Raw genomic sequence first — 18,019 nt, forward strand, 5'->3', positions numbered from 1 at the left:
TTGAATATAAATGTAAGGAAAACTTGAAAACTTTGATAAAAAAAGGATAATATTTAAATGTGAAGATAATATTTAAATATGATGTATTTCAAATTGTTTCCCTGCATAATTTTGTTAGTTTGTCATGGTTCAAATGTATTCTAATTTGTTGAAAATACATATAAAGTATGGGAAAAAAGAAAGTATGACAGGAAGATTTAAAAATTACAAGATATAGAAGTAATAAACCAACATTTTTTACAACATTTTTGTAGCTAAAAAAATTCTGGGTTTAAAGTAGGGATCAATGCTGTATGAAATACCAATCTAGTATTTTCTGGTTCTTTTGTTACCATATTCCCAAGGTAACTATAAAGCTAATGAACCCAAAGGCAGGTGACAAAGTAAAGAAAAATCTCCTCCTGGAGAACCAGTCTGTGCTTCATGTAACATGAATAGAGCTTTGTTTCCTCCTTTTTTGAGTGCTCTTGTTATGAACAGTTGCATTTTCATAAGCCTTATTTTCTATCTGATCCAGAACTTCTCACAACACTTAACTAAACCTCAAGTTATGGCAATAAGCTTTGGTTTGATAGTTCTTAATATTTACCTATATGAAGTAGATTGAATATATTCTGTTCAATTATAAAGAGGAAAATCCCCTTGAATTTGTGTACTTCTGGGAAAGTGCAAGTCTAGTAGTCATGCTTTCTTCTTTTGGGAGGTATGCAAGGTTAAAAAGCTGGAGCTTTGTCTCTGGAAACTTCACTGATATATTCTATGAGGGGGTATTGGGAATTTCATGGGTAGTGTAGATGTAGGAAGAAGACCTTGCAGAAGATTGATTCTCGAGCCCACCTCTTCTTTTGATCTCAGCAACCTGGCTTTTGTGGAAGAAGTGCTGTTACTGGCTAGGCATCCTATACCTTCATAAATTCCTCCTTTGAGCAAAATGCAGGTACAGGTTCCTGTAGAATTAATTTAGACCTGCATGTCCCCTGCCACAGGAATGGAACATGAAGTGGAAAATTAGCTGATTAGGAAAATATCCCTAACCTTATATAAAATTCTCTCTATATATTCTATGGAAATGGATTATAAAGGGTGAGAGGAAGAAGGGAGAAGAACATTTTTCAAAACACCCTTCCCTTTAATATCTGTTCTGCAGTTTTGCTACCAAACTCCTACCTCTTCCACATTAAATCTTCTACCAGTTCTAGTATCTGAATCAAACAAGAGCATCAAGATTGCCAGGGAATTTGATTTTTTTTTTTTTTTAAAGATGTCATCTCATAACATAAATGCTTCTCAGCTAGGCACACAGAGCCTGGTTTGCTTAATTGGGCACTGAATGGAAACTGTGCTCTGAAGACAGGGGGTGCCATAAAAAGAATTATTTATTCTTTTTAACTGAGGCTTCTCCACTTGGCTCTCAAAGGTTCACAGAACATATTACATAAAAAAGCCTAGTTCTGGACTAGTAACTTTGCATTTGTACACAGGGCTGAACAGTAATCAGTGAAACAGGGCCTGGGACCACACACAGAACACCACTCATTTAAGCCAGTCTTGCTGCATCCATTTATAATTGTTGAAATTAGGAAAAATTCAAGTCAAGATGTAATAGATTTAGTATTACATCTGAAAATACAATTCATAATGGAATTTTTTTAAGCAAACTGGAAAAAAGTATAGATTGTAATGTCTAGTATAAAAAAGTATAGATTGTTAAATCCAGTTGGTGGCCGGTCACGAGTGGTGTCCCCCAGGGCTCGGTTTTGGGGCCACTCCTGTTTAACATCTTTATTGATGATCTAGATGAGGGGATCGAGTGCACCCTCAGTAAATTTGCAGATGACACCAAGTTGGGTGGGAGTGTTGATCTGCTCGAGGGTAGGGAGGCTCTGCAGAGAGACCTGGGCAGGCTGGAGCGATGGGCTGAGGCCAACTGGAGGAGTTTCACTAAGGCCAAATGCCGGGTGCTGCACTTGGGCCACAACAACACCCAGCAGCGCTACAGGCTTGGGGAGGAGTGGCTGGAGAGCTGCCAGTCAGAGAGGGACCTGGGGGTGTTGATTGACAGCCGGCTGAACAGGAGCCAGCAGTGTGCCCAGGTGGCCAAGAAGGCCAATGGCATCCTGGCTTGTATCAGCAATAGCGTGGCCAGCAGGGACAGGGAAGGGATCTCGCCCCTGTACTTGGCACTGGTAAGACTGGACCTCGATTACTGTGTTCAGTTTTGGGCCCCTCACTCCAAAAAGGCCATTGAATGACTCGAGCGTGTCCAGAGAAGGGCAACAAAGCTGGTGCAGGGTCTGGAGCACAGGTCTGATGGGGAGCGGCTGAGGGAACTGGGGTTGTTTAGTCTGGAGAAGAGGCAGCTGAGGGGAGACCTCATGGCCCTCTACAACTCCCTGAAAGGAGGGTGCAGAGAGCTGGGGATGAGTCTCTTGAACCAAGTAATAAGCGATAGAACAAAAGGTAATGACCTCAAGTTGCACCAGGGAAGGTTTAGACTAGATAATGGGAAGCATTTCTTTCCAGAAGGGGTTGTTGGGCGTTGGAATGGGCTGCCCAGGGCAGGGGTGGAGTCCCCATCCCTGGAGGGGTTGAAGAGTCGGGCTGACCCAGCGCTGAGGGATCTGGTGGAGTTGAGAAAGGTCAGTGTGAGGTTAATGGTTGGTCTAGATGATCTCCAAGGTCTTTTCGAACCTAGACAGTTCTGTGATTCTGTGATTTTGTCTCCGAGTCTTCCACGGTATCCTGTAAAAATACTTTTTAACAGAGCTGCACAATTGCATTCTGCCAGGAATGTGTTAGGTAACAGAAAGAGAGAATTCATTCCACACATGCTGTGTTTGGCTGGTGCTTCTAAACAGTACTGTGCGTAGTGGGAAAGGACAGACTATTTGGCTACCACCAGAGAAATGCATCCAATTATTTATTTGTTTATTTATTGGTGGCACCAAAGGGCCTAGTTTGGGTCAGACTCTGTTGTGCTGGGCAACACAGAGGCATAGCAAGACCAAATTTGTGTTTAGTATTCATATAATGATGTAGAACAAGTTTTCCTGTGACCAGTGTAAGTCACCTAATGATATTGTTGCTTCCCTGTCTTTCTGAAAGATTCACAAAGTCTTTGTATTTCTATTGGTCACAAGTTAACAGGTCTCAAAAGACAAGCTGTTTCCAAAGAAAATGAAATGTGTATCTCTGTGTTGTGAATTAATGTTTAACAGTATGCCTTCAGGTGATCATTTCAAATGATCCAGCAGCAGTACTGGAATTGGCTATGCTAAATTGGCCTGAAATAGAGTGTATTATTCATAAGTTGCCATTAGAGTGCAGAGATAAATGAAAGTTCATTTTGTTATGACAGTCAATTTGTCTTCTCCTAGATTTCTTTTCAGACTGCTTTAGATGCAACTGCTGTAGCTTCTATAGCAATGGGAATTGCTGTTGCTATGTTCTGCTGATCCCAGCAGTCTCTGTGGGATTCTCAAGGAACTTCAAACAACAATGTAGGTTTTACCTACACTGATGACTGCTGGGTACTGGATCCTCATAGGGACAGCTATGTTCCAGCCCACAGAATGAGAGTGTCCTGCAAATCATCGATGAAAGTATCTTCCTATTACCAACACAAGATAACAAAATATGCAAATAAAGGGAAAAAAACCCACTCTTGAAACAATTGCTATGCCATCTGGTCATTCTTTTCCTTTGTCCTATACACAGCAAATTTTATCTCCCCTCTGAGGAATTTTTTTTCCTATTTGAAACGTGTTCTCAGCTCCCATACTTTTGATTATTGCTCAGATCATTGCTTGATACCACTCTACCTGGACTATCCTTGCTTCAGGCAAGCACAATCAGATGAAGAGGGGCTATGAAATTGAATTCCTTTTCTTATCATCTCCACATCCTCCTTCTGGAGAACCTTCTGACATTATACACAATAAAACAAAGTGTGGAGTCTTGGGTTACTATCAGAGAAGGTTCTGTATCACCATACAAGGGGGCGAGAAATTAAGAGACTTGGTCAAACTTAAGTCTCTTCTTCAAGAGGAAAAAGAGGAGTCTAGGGGGTTGTCACATTCTTGATCTGAATACATAGATTAAAATCAGTGTTGTTTGCAATGATTATTCCAGTATCAGATCTGAAGAAGTGGCGTGTTGCTCTCAGACTTCAGGATGCTTATTTTTATATTGTCATTTATTCACCTCACAAATACTTCTTAAAATTCATTATAGGCACTTTCTGGAGTCACTGAGTCCTTTTCTTTGGACTTCTTCCATCACATCAAAGATGTGCTTAGCCAGTACAGACACCTACTTCAAACATAAAGAATAGAGCATATATATATATATTTTTGCATTGAGTTGCTGATTATTTGGTGGTCAGCTGCAGTAAGAAATTCTGAAAGAGACTCTTCTATAGCTATTATCGTCTTTGCTTATTAAGAAATGAGAGAAATTTTGTATTAAATGGAAAGAAAACAACTTACTGGGTCCAGAATGGCCTCCACACCACTGAAAGCTTATCCATCATCAGATAGGCTTAAATTAGTAATATGTCTTTGGAAATGTTTTAGTCTTGTGTATTGTCATTAATACATATTCTTTAGACTTATGGGCTTCATGTTGTCATGGATGCAGGTTATGGGACATGTAAATCTTTATTTTCACTGTTTGTTGCTTGAGCAAAAAAGTAAGCCGTCCACAACACATGCAAGGCCTTTTTAATAGACACAACAGCTTGATGTAGTCCAATGTTATCAGACAATATAGTAGCCATTTTATACCTAAGCAAACAATATTCTGACTCACTAGTATATGAAAGTGCAAGTGTTGCTCTGCCTCCACCTTTAGTTTAGCTACATGGTCCTGACACTTTCCTTGCTTTGACTCTGGTGCTCATCAGGTATTTCCATAAGCAATCCCTTTCGCTAACCTGGTAAAATACTAGCTCTTTTTTTCTGTGTTACTTTTTTGCCAGATTAGTGAACTCTGGCGCTAGTCAGAATGATGCATAAGGAAACTGGAAGGAGTGCATAGTTGGGACTGGACAGAGTGGGAGATAGAGGATAAATAGAAATTTTGGCAGTAAGAAGCAGGTTATTAGATTGACTTGTCTTACTATGTGAAATTGCATCCCAGAAATCCAGCTATGGCAGAATGCAGTTGTCTCTGAAATTTGCTACAAAATGTAGAAATAGCCTTTCAGTTCTGAGGGTTTTTTTTCCAGAGTTACTATCCCAAGTAAAGGGGGAGGTGAAATCTAAACCTAAGATAGCTCTATTGAACAGCATGGATTCTCAGCAGCTGATGTACACAGAGAGATTGTATTACCAGGAGGTAAAACTGAGGCTGTTTGTGCACTCTAGAAAAAAATCAGGCAAAGAAAACAAATAGCACTAATTAAATCATCCCCTGCAGAGTTCTGAGAAGGCATGGAATTTTACAGTAGTTAAAGGAAGTGTGGTAAAGAATGTTTGACATCAGGTCGGATGTACTTTAAAAGAAAAGAAGAGAATATAACTTGAGGTTTTGGTCTGTTAGAAGGATAGCATAACATCTAAATATAAAGTGTGACAGATTTACTCTCCCTGGAACTGCTGTCTCTTAATCTAAACAAGGTTTCAGTAGATCTTTATCCTTAAAATAAGCCAACTGTGTTCCGTGCTGTTTACTCTATGTGATTTATTGGGCAGATGGAATGGGGGAAGCACAGACAAGATCATAAAACCAAAGTTCTGTTGTTTGACTTGGAAGAATCATTGATGCATTTCATCTTTCTCTCATTGTGGAATATATTTGGGATTTTTCCAGAGCACTTGAGTGATTCAGGAACACAAACCTCACAGAGAGTCAGTACTCCTAACAAGTTCTTTTAACAATCTCCCTGGGAATCAACACATACATATATGTATTTTTATATGCATAGATACCTAAATAGATTATTACAGAAATGAATTTATTGTCAATCTACAAGAATAAAAAATTATTATAAAGGATATAAAAATAAACAAATTTTCCTGTATGATTAAATCTGACAGAATCAGAGTTTGTGGAATTTTAAATCTATACTGAGATTACTATGCATCTGGTTACGTGTCCTCTCATATATATATATACATATTAGGTCTCTGCTTATATGCATAAATTTGGGTCCATTGGACTCTGAAGCCTCTTTCATGCTTTTTAAGTAAGCAGGTTAAATATGTCACATTTAAATGTACTGGGCTTCCTTCACTTTCAATTGGTGTTTATCCAGGAAGTAAAAACAGAATTGGACATCTTTAAACAAATCTACTAAGAAAAGATAGATTTTCATATATTTGGAGAGACACATAAAAATAGCATACAGGTGGATGAATCTGGCAGCATTTTAACTGGAGCTGATGACTGCATTTATGATCACTGTCTGAAAAAAATGCTTTCTGGATGTTTGTTGCAAGAATTTTATTGAGTTTAATAAAAAACCCAACTTACTGTGATATTGAAACGATGACTAGTGGTAATAGTCAACCATTTCAAAGAAGTGATGTGTCTTAATTAGACTTTGTGTGAGCTTTAGTGCTTTCCTTACCTTTTTTCTTCAAAACTTTGCTTTTTTTTTTTAATTGCTTTTATCTGGCAAATACTCTTGGTGGGAGCGAGAATTGATATTTCTCCAAATAACTTAGGAAATCTAATATCTAGCAAAAAGGCAAACCCAAATTACATAAGTACATGCACACACTGGGAGTCTTATAGTGTTGAGAAGAGAGACATATTTCTGTCTAGCTACAGGCACTCATTCCATTTAAATTCTTGACGACTTCTTAAAGTTGCGCATATGTTGTTTATGGAGGGAGGCTATGGACAAAAGGGAACTGTGGGGACTTGAATGCCCGTCATGATGTAGAAAGGTGACAATGACTCTGAATAATTGTCTCTGCATTGGGAATACCAGTGTAGAAGATCTTTGGAAGTTTCTGGAACCAAAGAGATCCATCTGTGAGGATCTTCTGCAGCAAGGAACATCAACCACATGTTGGTGATTCAGTATGAGATGGGACAGATGTAGTCACACGCTATTTCGACCAAAAGCTTAGGTATGGGTGTTGGACAAATGCATAATTATTCCTGAGGTCTGAAAATGGGGAGATTGACAAAACAGAAAATATGATCTCATTCAGAAGAGCAGGAGGGAAAGGTTTCCTTGAAGAGGTTCTTTGCCCTCATCTGTGGCCATCTCAGTCCCTCTTTCCCTAACTGTGACTTAGTTTCACTCCAGTTCTCAATAGTACTTACATTTCTATTCCTCAGCCCTGACCTGTCTTTTCTTAGTGGCAACAAACAAGCAACATTCTTTCAAACTCCACCTTTCTCCTGACCTATACAAAGCAGCCTCTGAATGACATATTTTTTTAAAGGAAACTGTAGAAAGTCAAGAACCAAGATGTTTCCTGAGTGCTTCAGATACAGCATTCAAAGCCACACATGAGTACAAAAAGAGGAATCAAAAAAGAGCATCACAGCAGAAACCAAGCTTGTCCAAAAGAGATTGTGGATCAAGAGCTATCAGAAAGTGAATAGCTGAAGCAGCCAAGTCTTAGGGGGCATCTAAGAATGTAAGCATAGCATCAATCTCCTCATCCAGAGGGAGCACAGGAAGGGGAAATTACACAGAAATGTTGGGAGCCTCTTCCTTGTTAGTGTTGTTGTGAAAGAGATCAAAGGTAGTTTAGAAATTTATATGTAGAAGTGACTACATTTAACAGAAGCTAAGCACATTTCTACTAACCTACTCAATCCCCTTATGGACACACAGTAAGTTCATAACCCTCCTCAATCATGTACATGAGTAATATCCTCAGTGCCTGGATCATTTGGAGAATGTGGGAGGTAGTGCTTCAAAAAGAACTGGTCCTTACTATTCCTTTCCGAATGGAAAGACTGCCCTGCGTCATTGCAGAGATTTTACAAGGGACAGCAGGGACCTATGATTTAGAGAGAACTAGAAACAATAGCCCCCAGTCTCTTTCATAACCCCTTGCACTCAGAAAAGCTCTTTTGACTTCATGCCTACATGTCCTAAGGGCCAGTCAAACCAGAAATGGGCTCCATCATTGTCAGGGCATATTCTCATGACTCAGCAGCATGCAACATCTATTCTGGTGTAGACAAGCACCGAAACAGTGCTGAAGATCCTGTACCTGATGGTAAATAAGGTATTAGTCTTCATCAGCTCTTAGGCCAGAGTTAAGTAAGGCACAGACACTATGCCTTCTGGTGAAGCCTGTTAAGATGCTTATAAGTCTACACTGGTGGGCTTCCAGGGCTCGCATAGCATGAGGTGGTAGTTCACAAGGTATAGGTAGTTACAGCAACCCTTAGTTGTACATTAGATGGAAACGTGGATTCCATGAACTGGCTCTCCCCTTCATAGTTCAAGTACCCACAGAGATCAAAGACTTGGAAGATTTTGTTGGTGTCTTCTGCTATTAGTATTTGAAGGAAGATAGATTGAAGGATGGTATTTGAGGCAATCAATCACCACTGGTGGGCTTACACGTTGCAAACTAGTTGCTAACTAAAAAGTAAGAGTTGGAGTTTCAAGGCTCCACAAGGTGTTTGACACTCTTGAAAAGAGGCATGGGCTTCTGAAACTACATGAAAGGATGATGACCTCATGGTACTAGCCTACAGGAGAGGGTCTCTGCCACTTGGCTCCACATCTGAAAGTTTTGCATCAACTGCTGATCATTTCACATCCAGAGGATAATGCTGTCCCACAAATCTAAGCTTTTTTTCTGGGATCAGAATCTCAAGTCAATCATACATGAAGCAATCATGGTGGCAAAGACTCCCAAAAAAATCATTCTGCCTATCTTCTTCCACAGAAAAGGAGGTCCAGGAGGATGGTCTCACTAAAATATACTTCCAACATAGTTTCTGCAGATGCAAGATAAAATTGCATTCCTCTTCTGAAGCACCTCACAGAGTGTATTGTCCAAACCTGTACTGGGGAGGTAGGCCAGGAAGCAGGTACCATTGTGCTGCTCAGAAATGGTACAAGCAGGAACAAGAAAATTAGAAATAAGAAAGACGTTACCTGGACAGTGGTGACACGTGCAGTCACAGGGGCAATGAAGTGCTAATGTCATCTGTGAGAGAGACACTGAAGGCCAGCGTAATGCTCCCTAGATAGTCTGTAACTAAGTAAGCAAAGGTTAGTGGGATAAGTCTCTCTTGAGCTGATGTTCAAACAAGATGTCAAATTTGAATGAAAATGCCTGAAACAAGTAAACTGAAAATGTCACAAGTGTCAGCACAAACTTCTTCTCCTGTTATAATGTAGATAGAACCAATGTTTATGGGGATTTCTTGAGGAACAAGCCATGAGTGATGCAAGATGGTGAGTCTTACATACCTATTTTGATTTAAGATCCACTGTATCAGCTCGAATGATCCTATGGCCAGATAGTAAACAACCAATATTGGTATCACATTTCATGATTTCATATACAGGTGCCAGATTTATCAGTCACCTCTTAAAGTAATGGAAGAAACTCTGAAACAAAATCAGACAGGAAGCACGCCTTCAGTGTGAAATTACCAGGAAGTCAGCTTCAGTAGTTTGGGAAAGCGACTTTATTTGTGAAGCACATGGGTAGTTGTATCTTTTCATCTAATGTTTTTGGGAACTTCAGTGTGTCTTTTTAATGGGTTAGGTGCATCAGAGGTGATACTATGACAGGGGAGAAATAACTAAAAATAAGAAGAAAACCAACAGCGATGTGCAGAAAGTTACTAGTTTTCACTTGGCAAAAGAGAAAAAAAATATTTTTGTAAACAATTTCTTCCATATAGCTAGTCTAAATCTATCCTCTTTTAGTTTAAAACTATTGGCCCTTGTCCTATTGCAACAGATCCTGCTAAAAAGTTTGTCCCCATCTTTTTTATATGCCCCCTTTAAGTATTGAAAGACTGCAATAAGGTCTCCCTGGAGCCTTCTCCAGGCTGAACAGCCCCAACTCCCTTTCTCCACAGGAGAGGTGTTCCATCCCTCTGATCATTTTTGTGGCCTCCTCTGGACCCACTCCAACAGGTCCATGTCTTTCCTGTGCTGAGGATCCCAGAGCTGGATGCAGTACTCCAGGTTGAGTCTCACCAGAGTGGAGTAGAGGGGCAGAATCCCCTCCCTCGACCTGCTGGCCACACTTCTCTTGATGCAGCCCAGGATACGGTTGGCTTTCTGGGTTGCAAGGGCATGTTGTTGGCTCATGTCCAGCTTTTCATCCACCAGTACCCCCAAGTCCTTCTCCCCAGGGCTGCTCTCAATCCCTTCATCCCCCAGCCTGTATTGATACTGGAAGTTGCCCTGACCCACATGCAGGACCTTGCACTTGGCCTTCTTGAACCTCAAGAGGTTCACATGGGCCCACTTCTTGAGCTTGTCCAGGTCCTTCTGGATGGCACATCCCATCCCTCAGGCGTGTCAACCACACCACTCAGCTTGGTGTCATTGGCAAACTTGCTGAGGGTGCGCTCAATCCCACTGTCTGTGTCACTGATGAAGATATCAAACAGCACTGGTCCCAGTACAGACCCCCGAGGGGTCAGGGGCCACTTGTCACCAGTCTCCATCTGGACGTTGAGCCGTTGACCACTACCCTCTGGATGTGACCATCCAACCAATTTCTAATCCACCAAAGAGTCCACCTATCAAATGCATATCTCTCCAATTTAGAGAGGAGGATGTTGGGGAGGCGGTGTCAAAGGCCTTACAGGAGTCGAGAGAGACTAACTATAATAAATAAAGTACACATTATTTAAAGAATGGTCTGTCTGCCATTGTGCTAACATTGTACTAATATACTCGTAAGACAAGGCAGACTTAACAAGCCAGCTCTCAGTGACGCTAGGTTTTGATAGGAGTCCCTTCCTTTATATTCTGTCTTTCTTACTCTATGAATGTTTCCTTTACAGGCATGCTGGATTAGACATTACATTGCAGATTTTGCAATTACAGTGTCTTTCCTTGACTGTTTCTTCTGGTGGGTTGGCCTAGCCAGCAGCTAAGCAGCACACAGCCATTCACTCACTCCCCCCAGCAGGACAGGGGAGAGAATTGGAAAAGCAAAAGTGAGAAAACTCATGAGTTCAAATAGAGACAGTTTAATATGGGAAGCAAAACTGTGTCCACAAGCAAAGCAAAATAAGGAATTCACTCACTACTTCCCATCGGCATGCAGATGTCCAGCCACTTCGTGGGAAGCAGGGCCTCAGCACGTGGAACAGTTAGCCACTTGGGAAGACAAATGCCATATCCACAAACATCCCCACTTCCTCCTGCTTTCCCTGAGCATTGTACTGACGACAATGGTATGGAATATCCTTTTGGTCACTTAGGGTCAGCTCTCCTGGCTGTGTCCCCTCCCAGACTCTTGTGTACCCCGGCCTACTCACTGCGGTGGCAGAGTGGGCAAAATAGAAAAACTCGATGCTGTGCAAGCACTGCTCCACAATAGTAAAAACTCTGGTGCGCTATCAATTCTGTTTTAGTCATGTATCCAAAACACGACATCATACAGGCTGCCGTGAAGAAAATCAGTTCCATCCCAGCCAGACTCAGTACACTTCTCAAAAATTCTCCAGTAATGTTTGTTTGAACAGTTGTGGCTTTCAAACAACGATGACTGGAAATCTAGCAATCTTAAGATGCTTTCATTGCAAAACTGCTGACTTGAGCAGAAACAGGATTTCACAATCTTCTTTCTAATTATTGATAATAACTGTGCTTTCCAGTAAACAGTATATGGGATTTTTTTCATTATACTAAATAAATATTAGCAAGTCTCCGGGAATATTCAGGTGTTGCTATTATACATTAGCTCTAAAAATGCTCACAGACAGAAGGAAATATTGGAATTTGATTTTTGTGGACTGTGGTTGATTTCTGAGGTTTTTTTGTGATTGCTCCAAGAAAGCTAAAGCCCTAATCACCCATTACACTGCTAGATTTTAAGCAGCTACAGCAGGTGCATTTTAAATGCTAAGACTTTTAGAGGAGTTTGAGTTTCTGTTTTGTTGTTTAGCTTTATTTTCTACAATGCAAAATTGATAGCTCTGTGACAATATATTTACATATTTCAATTACTTCAGTAAATAAATAAGGATTGGCTGAATTATGAAGTTTGATCTGCGACACACCAATTTCAAATACTCTGTGCTTTTATTATGAGATGAATCAATGTGATGTGTGGTAGAAGTTTACTAACATTTGAGGAAATTCATGAAGTAGGCATGCCCATGTATAACTTTACTCAACTATATAGTTTCCCAGAAGCCTATGATTAGAACTGAACAACCTAGTCTTTTAAGGTAATTATCCTTAATTTGTTGCGTTTTTTTCCAATTCACAGGTTGAAATAATTTCTTGATTCAGATGTGGATAGATGTTTGCCCCAGCTCCTGTTATAACAGTAGTGCTTTGTTTTTCACAACAGTTTTATTAATATTAATTTGTAGAGTTTGAGAGATTTCACTTTAAGTTAAATGCTTAGAGCTAAGGAGTGGCTGACACAATGCACCAATACTTTATCTGTTGAGGAACTTGGTTTAAAATATGTGATTTGGTTAGGGGAAGTGTCCTATATTCCTTCCACAGATGTCATACACTCTAATCAGTAGATTATTTGCATAGTTTTAATGCCTATTCATGTTATCTTACTACTCAAATTCATGAGAGGGACATAATTTTGAAACATAAGAATACAGTCTTTTAGATAAAAACTAAATTAAAACTTAACTTTTAACTTGGCCATTTTTAAAAACAGAAAATGGAGTAAGTGCTAGAATGAGAAGTTTTTAGGTGCCATTCATGAAACCAAACAAGCAAAGCAATGTTTATTTCCCTGTAGTATATTGATAAGAGGCACCTGGAAGATAAGAGTGACTTCAGGGTAATGCAGAGAAGAAATTCTTTATCTATGTTTCATTCCACTGTGGAGAGTAACCTAGCCACTAGTACACCATCTAAGGAACCTGAAGGTGCACAAGTCCATGGGACCTGATGAGATGCATCTGCGGGTCCTGAGGGAACTGGTGGATGGAGTGGCTGAGCCACTATCCATCATATTTGAGAAGTCGTGGCAGTCCGGTGAAGTTCCCACAGACTGGAAAAGGGGTGACATAACCCCCTTTTTAAAAAGGGAAAAATGAAAGACCCAGTCAGTCTCACCTCTGTGCCCAGCAAGATCATGGAGCAGATCCTCCTGGAAACTATGCTAGGGCACATGGAAAATAAAGAAGTGATTGGTGACAACCAACATGGCTTCACTAAGAGCAAATTGTGCCTGACAGATTTGGTGGCCTTCTGTGATGGGGTTACAGCACTGGTGGATAAGAGAACAGCAACTGATATGACCTACCTGGACTTGTGCAAAACATTTGGCACTGTCCCACATGACATCCTGCTCTCTAAATTGGAGAGACATGGATTTGATGGATGGTCCATTCGGTGGATAAGGAATTGTCTGGATGGTCACACTCAAAGAGTTGTGGTCAACGCCTCAATGTCCAAGTGGAGAGTAGTGACAAGTGCCGTTCCTCAGGGGTGGGTGTTGGGACCGGCGCTGTTTAACATCTTTGTTGGAGACATGGACAGTGGGATCGAGGCACCCTCAGCAGTTTGCCAATGACACCAAGTCGACACGCTGGAGGGAAGGGATGGGCCAATCAGAGGGACCTGGACAGGCTGGAGAGGTGGGCCCATGCAAACCTTGTGAATTACGACAAGGCCGAGTGCAAGGTCCTGAACATGTGTCAGAGCAATCCCAAACATAAACACAGATTGGGCAATGAGTGGACTGAGAGTAGCCCTGTGGAGAAGGACTTAGAGGTATTAGTGGATGGAAAACAGAGTGTGAAACAGCAATGTTCACTCACAGCCCAGAAAGCCAACTGTGTCCTGGGCTGCATCCAGAGAAGTGTGGCCAGCAGGTCAAGGGAGAGGATTCTTCCTCTCCACTCTCGTGAGACCCCACCCCAGTGCTGTGTCCAGCTCTGAGGCCCCCAACACAAGAAGGACACGGACCTGCTCAAGCAGGTCCAGAGGAGGCCACAAAGATGATCAGGGGCTGGAGCATCTGTGAGGACAGGCTGAGAGAGTTGGGGGTGTTCAGCTGGAGAAGAGAAGGCTCCGGGGAGACCTTAGAGCGGCCTCCCAGTACTTAAAGGAGGCTACAGAAAAGCTGGGGAGGGACTCTTTATCAGGGAGTACAGTGATAGGGTGACAGGTAACAGTTTTAAACTGGAAGAGGACAAATTTAGATTAGATATAAGGAAGAAATTCTTTACTGTGAGAGTGGTGAGACACTGGCACAGGTTGCCCGGAGAAGCTGTGGCTGCCTCCTCCCTGGCAATGTTCAAGGCCAGGTTGGACGGGGCTTTGAGCAACCTGGTCTAGTGGAAGGTGTCCTTGCCCGTGGCAGGGGGGTTGGAACAGGATGACCTTTAAGGTCCCTTCCAACCCAAACCATCCTATGGTTCTATGATAAATAGGGCATAAGTAGCACTGTCTTTCTTTCCTAGTTTTTGAGAGTTATCCAACTGGTATGAATTGAGCCACTAAACTTCTAATAAATTATAGGTTGTACATGTCAACATTTTTTCCCCAATATTTTCAAGCCAAAATGATTTGACAAATTTACGATTCTTTCACATTTTCATTTTGTCCTTTTATTCCTTGTCCTCTGCAATATTTGAGCAATTTCTCATGTTACTTATTCATTAAGACTGCGGAATATTTTCTTTGCATTATGCTAGTGTTATAGACCACTTGTTTGTTCTCTGATTTCAGTTTAGTGAGGGTTGTTTATCTTCTCATTCAAGGTGTGGGAGATTTTGTTTATTTACTTCCTGAAGGAACAAGTCATCCAATTTATGTGTGAGATAGTTTTGTTAAGAAATCATGTGAGCATTTGAGATATACGAGTATACACTCTTAGCAATACATCTGCTTACATGGAGAACTTAAAAAGTTAAGGGAGGGACTCCTATAAAACCACTATATGGAGATAACAGCACATGAAGCCAGTATATTGCTTTACTCACAAGAACAGCCCCATTGAAATCTGTATATCAAAACCAGCACTGACGTACCTAAGCAAGATTTAAGTGGAAGTCAGGCATCTGAAACTGAAGCTGAACTTCTGAACGTCTCTGCTTAGTTTCCTAACCTGGGAAATACCAAGCCTCTTCACATGCTTTAGGTGTTGTTTGTGTAGACAACCACAAGTGCCTTTGTTTTAAGAGGGTCAAGTAGCTCAGCATTTGTCTCATGATAGAACACTAATATGATTAATCAACTAGACACTTCTCCAGCAACCTCTGTTAAAGGATTAAGATCTGGCAGGCTTTCTCAGAGCAAGTGTACAAGATCAGACTGAACATAAAATGCAGTGGTGGATGCTGCTTCTAAGAGTTGGTGCTCATCCTGTATCCACTGACTTGTACTGTGGATGTACTGACTTGAGATATGGGACTGTCAGTTAAATTTTCTTTGCAAAAAATTTAAACCATCCCATTACAGACAATATCTTTACTACTAGACCATATATACCTGTGAGGTATTTTTCACCTTAAAGTGTTCCACTTTGCAGGAAAAACAAGTACAACTGTATCTTTATAGATTAATGATTTAGTCACATAATTTAAAGCAGGTATCTTACACTCCAGTCTGTGGATAAGGTCTGTTTATAAATTTGATTTCGAACAGTGCTTAGATGCAATAATGATAACATATAAAGTTATTTTCATTTTTGTAGATCATGTTATCTTAGCAAGGAAGATTGAATATCTAATTCATAATGGCTTCAAGTGTTTGTTTCACACAAGTTTTTCATGAAATAGTAGTTTATATTGGAAGATCAAATGGTACCTGATGGATTTGGTAATTTCAAAGTAGCTCTTAAATTCCAAGCTGCCTGTCTGGGCCCATAGCTCTTGTCTTTAGTGCATGTATTTATTTTATATTAACAGATCATTGGATAACATACACAGATTATAGTAGGGGCTGGAACCTAAGACCTCTCCATCCCAGGTAAAAACCTGCTAGCCGTGATTTCTTGTTCCATCTCTCTTAATTAATAAGTCTTGCCGTCTCCCCCAGACCTCCACATCCTGCCCCTCTGAACTGAAAGAATCAAGAGTTACTGTAGTTCCAAGAAGGGTCTGGTCAGGATATTGTGCTCATAGCACTTTTATTTTAAGCAGAGTAACTGTTCTGTTTTGTTTCCTCATTATTTTTAGATGCAAGAAATGCTGAACTGTTAGTGGGGCAGTTTTTGCGTGCTCTGTAAGTACACCTACACCTTTGCATTTGTACAAGAAAGCGTCTGATAGATAGAGGCACCTGCAGACTTAGAATTGGCTAAACAGAATCTTTGGAGATAAAAGTTTTCATCTTTAGCAAGGCCTGAGACTTGCCTTTTCAAATCCTTTAGCCTTTAATAAACAGAGCCTTTAACTTTGTGACTGCTGTTCATGTCTGTAAAATGGAAAAGCATCTACCAGTGTCAAGAAGCCTTATAAAATGTAATGCATGGCTGTAATTTCTTTTAAGCTTAAGAATACCAGTATTATATTTTCCAGAGCTATAGAAAAAGGAGGTCCTTAAATCCATTCACAGTAGTGATGAGCACTCTTACAAACATCTGTGAACTATCCTGTGCATTTTGATCAGTGTGAGGTTTGTATAAAGTGAAGGGGTAGCCGTTCTTGAACACATATTTATCAATTAAAATAAAATTTCATATAAAAATGGACATAAAATTCATTTAAAGATAACTAACCTAAATTAAGTCACCATCTGGGCCATAAACTTTTCAAGCTGTCAACTTCCTCAAGTAGGGTATCCCCAGCTAAAAAGAAAACAAGAATAGAAACTCCAGTCTTTTTGGAAACAACAGCAGAAGCAAGTTCTCCTGTGAGAATCATCCCTAAAAATGTCTTCTCCTATGCACCGAAAGTTTGTAGCTTAGGGTTGCTAGCATTGTAACTCTCAAATGAAAGGAAATACCAATGAAAAACTGTTTCATTTTATAGGTTCCTTCGGTTTTAATTGAGAGATCATTCTTTTGTACTTGAAAGTAAAAGAATCACTTCATCAGGCTGACAGTTTTTACTACAACAAAGAAGCTTTCTCAATTTATTTTAAGAGTAAATTAAATCACAGGGAAATTAATATCTGTAATAAGAAAACAGTGTGATTTTCAGGGCTGCTGAACAACTTAAGGACTTGAGACATTTTCCAGTTGTTTAAAGAAAATGTTTGAATTATTTTTAAAGGTATATAAATAATGCGATATGCTGCATGTTCCTAGAATTAGGCTACAACCTGTGCTACAAGAGAGGACAGAAAAACCACTAAAAGTCCTTACTAATTTTGCTTATATAATTCTCTCCTGACTTCAAATCTGTTAGTTAATTTAATTCTGAGCAGGCAGGTAGAATGTTGTACCTTACTTCACTATTTTAGCTAGCCAATGCCATTTCTAGGGCTTCACAGAAAAATACTAAGAGACATTATATTAAGAGTGAATATTTTCCTTCTTAAGTTCCTACCCTAACCAATGAAACTCTGAAAAATAGAGTTAATAGAAATACGGTACAGCTAGGTCTGCACATTCAATTCATTCATTTCCCAGTAGTCCTGCATCAGTTCTGTCCTCACATCTCTACTACTGTCAGGATTCTTCACCAACCTTACACTTCTGGGCCTGATGGGGAAGAGCTGTACCAGGGTCCTTGTCTCCTTTGCCATGCTGTGTGCTGTAGAAAAAGGAAGAGGCACAGACATTCCACTTAGAGGAAATGAGGATGAAAGAATGAAGTGCAGCCTCTTTGAACTACTGCATTCTTTGTATTTGTTTTTCTGTCTTCTAACCTGTGAGATTGATGTTGTATCATGAGGAGAAAAAGAAAATTTTGGTGGTTTCCTGAAACAGTCTAGTTGGTTGCCTGCTCCCAAAGTAGAAGAATCAAA

The 18,019-nt window shown here is 40.3% G+C and overlaps 1 protein-coding gene across 2 annotated transcripts in view; it reads left to right on the top strand.

Annotated features, from left to right (window-relative positions):
• The window catches only part of STXBP5L (syntaxin binding protein 5L), a 219,599-nt gene that overhangs the window by 19,671 nt on the left and 181,909 nt on the right, over window positions 1–18,019 (top strand). The gene's annotated exons all lie outside the window — the stretch shown is intronic.

Source organism: Strix uralensis, chromosome 2, assembly GCF_047716275.1.
Source record: "Strix uralensis isolate ZFMK-TIS-50842 chromosome 2, bStrUra1, whole genome shotgun sequence".
Lineage (NCBI taxonomy): Eukaryota > Metazoa > Chordata > Aves > Strigiformes > Strigidae > Strix > Strix uralensis.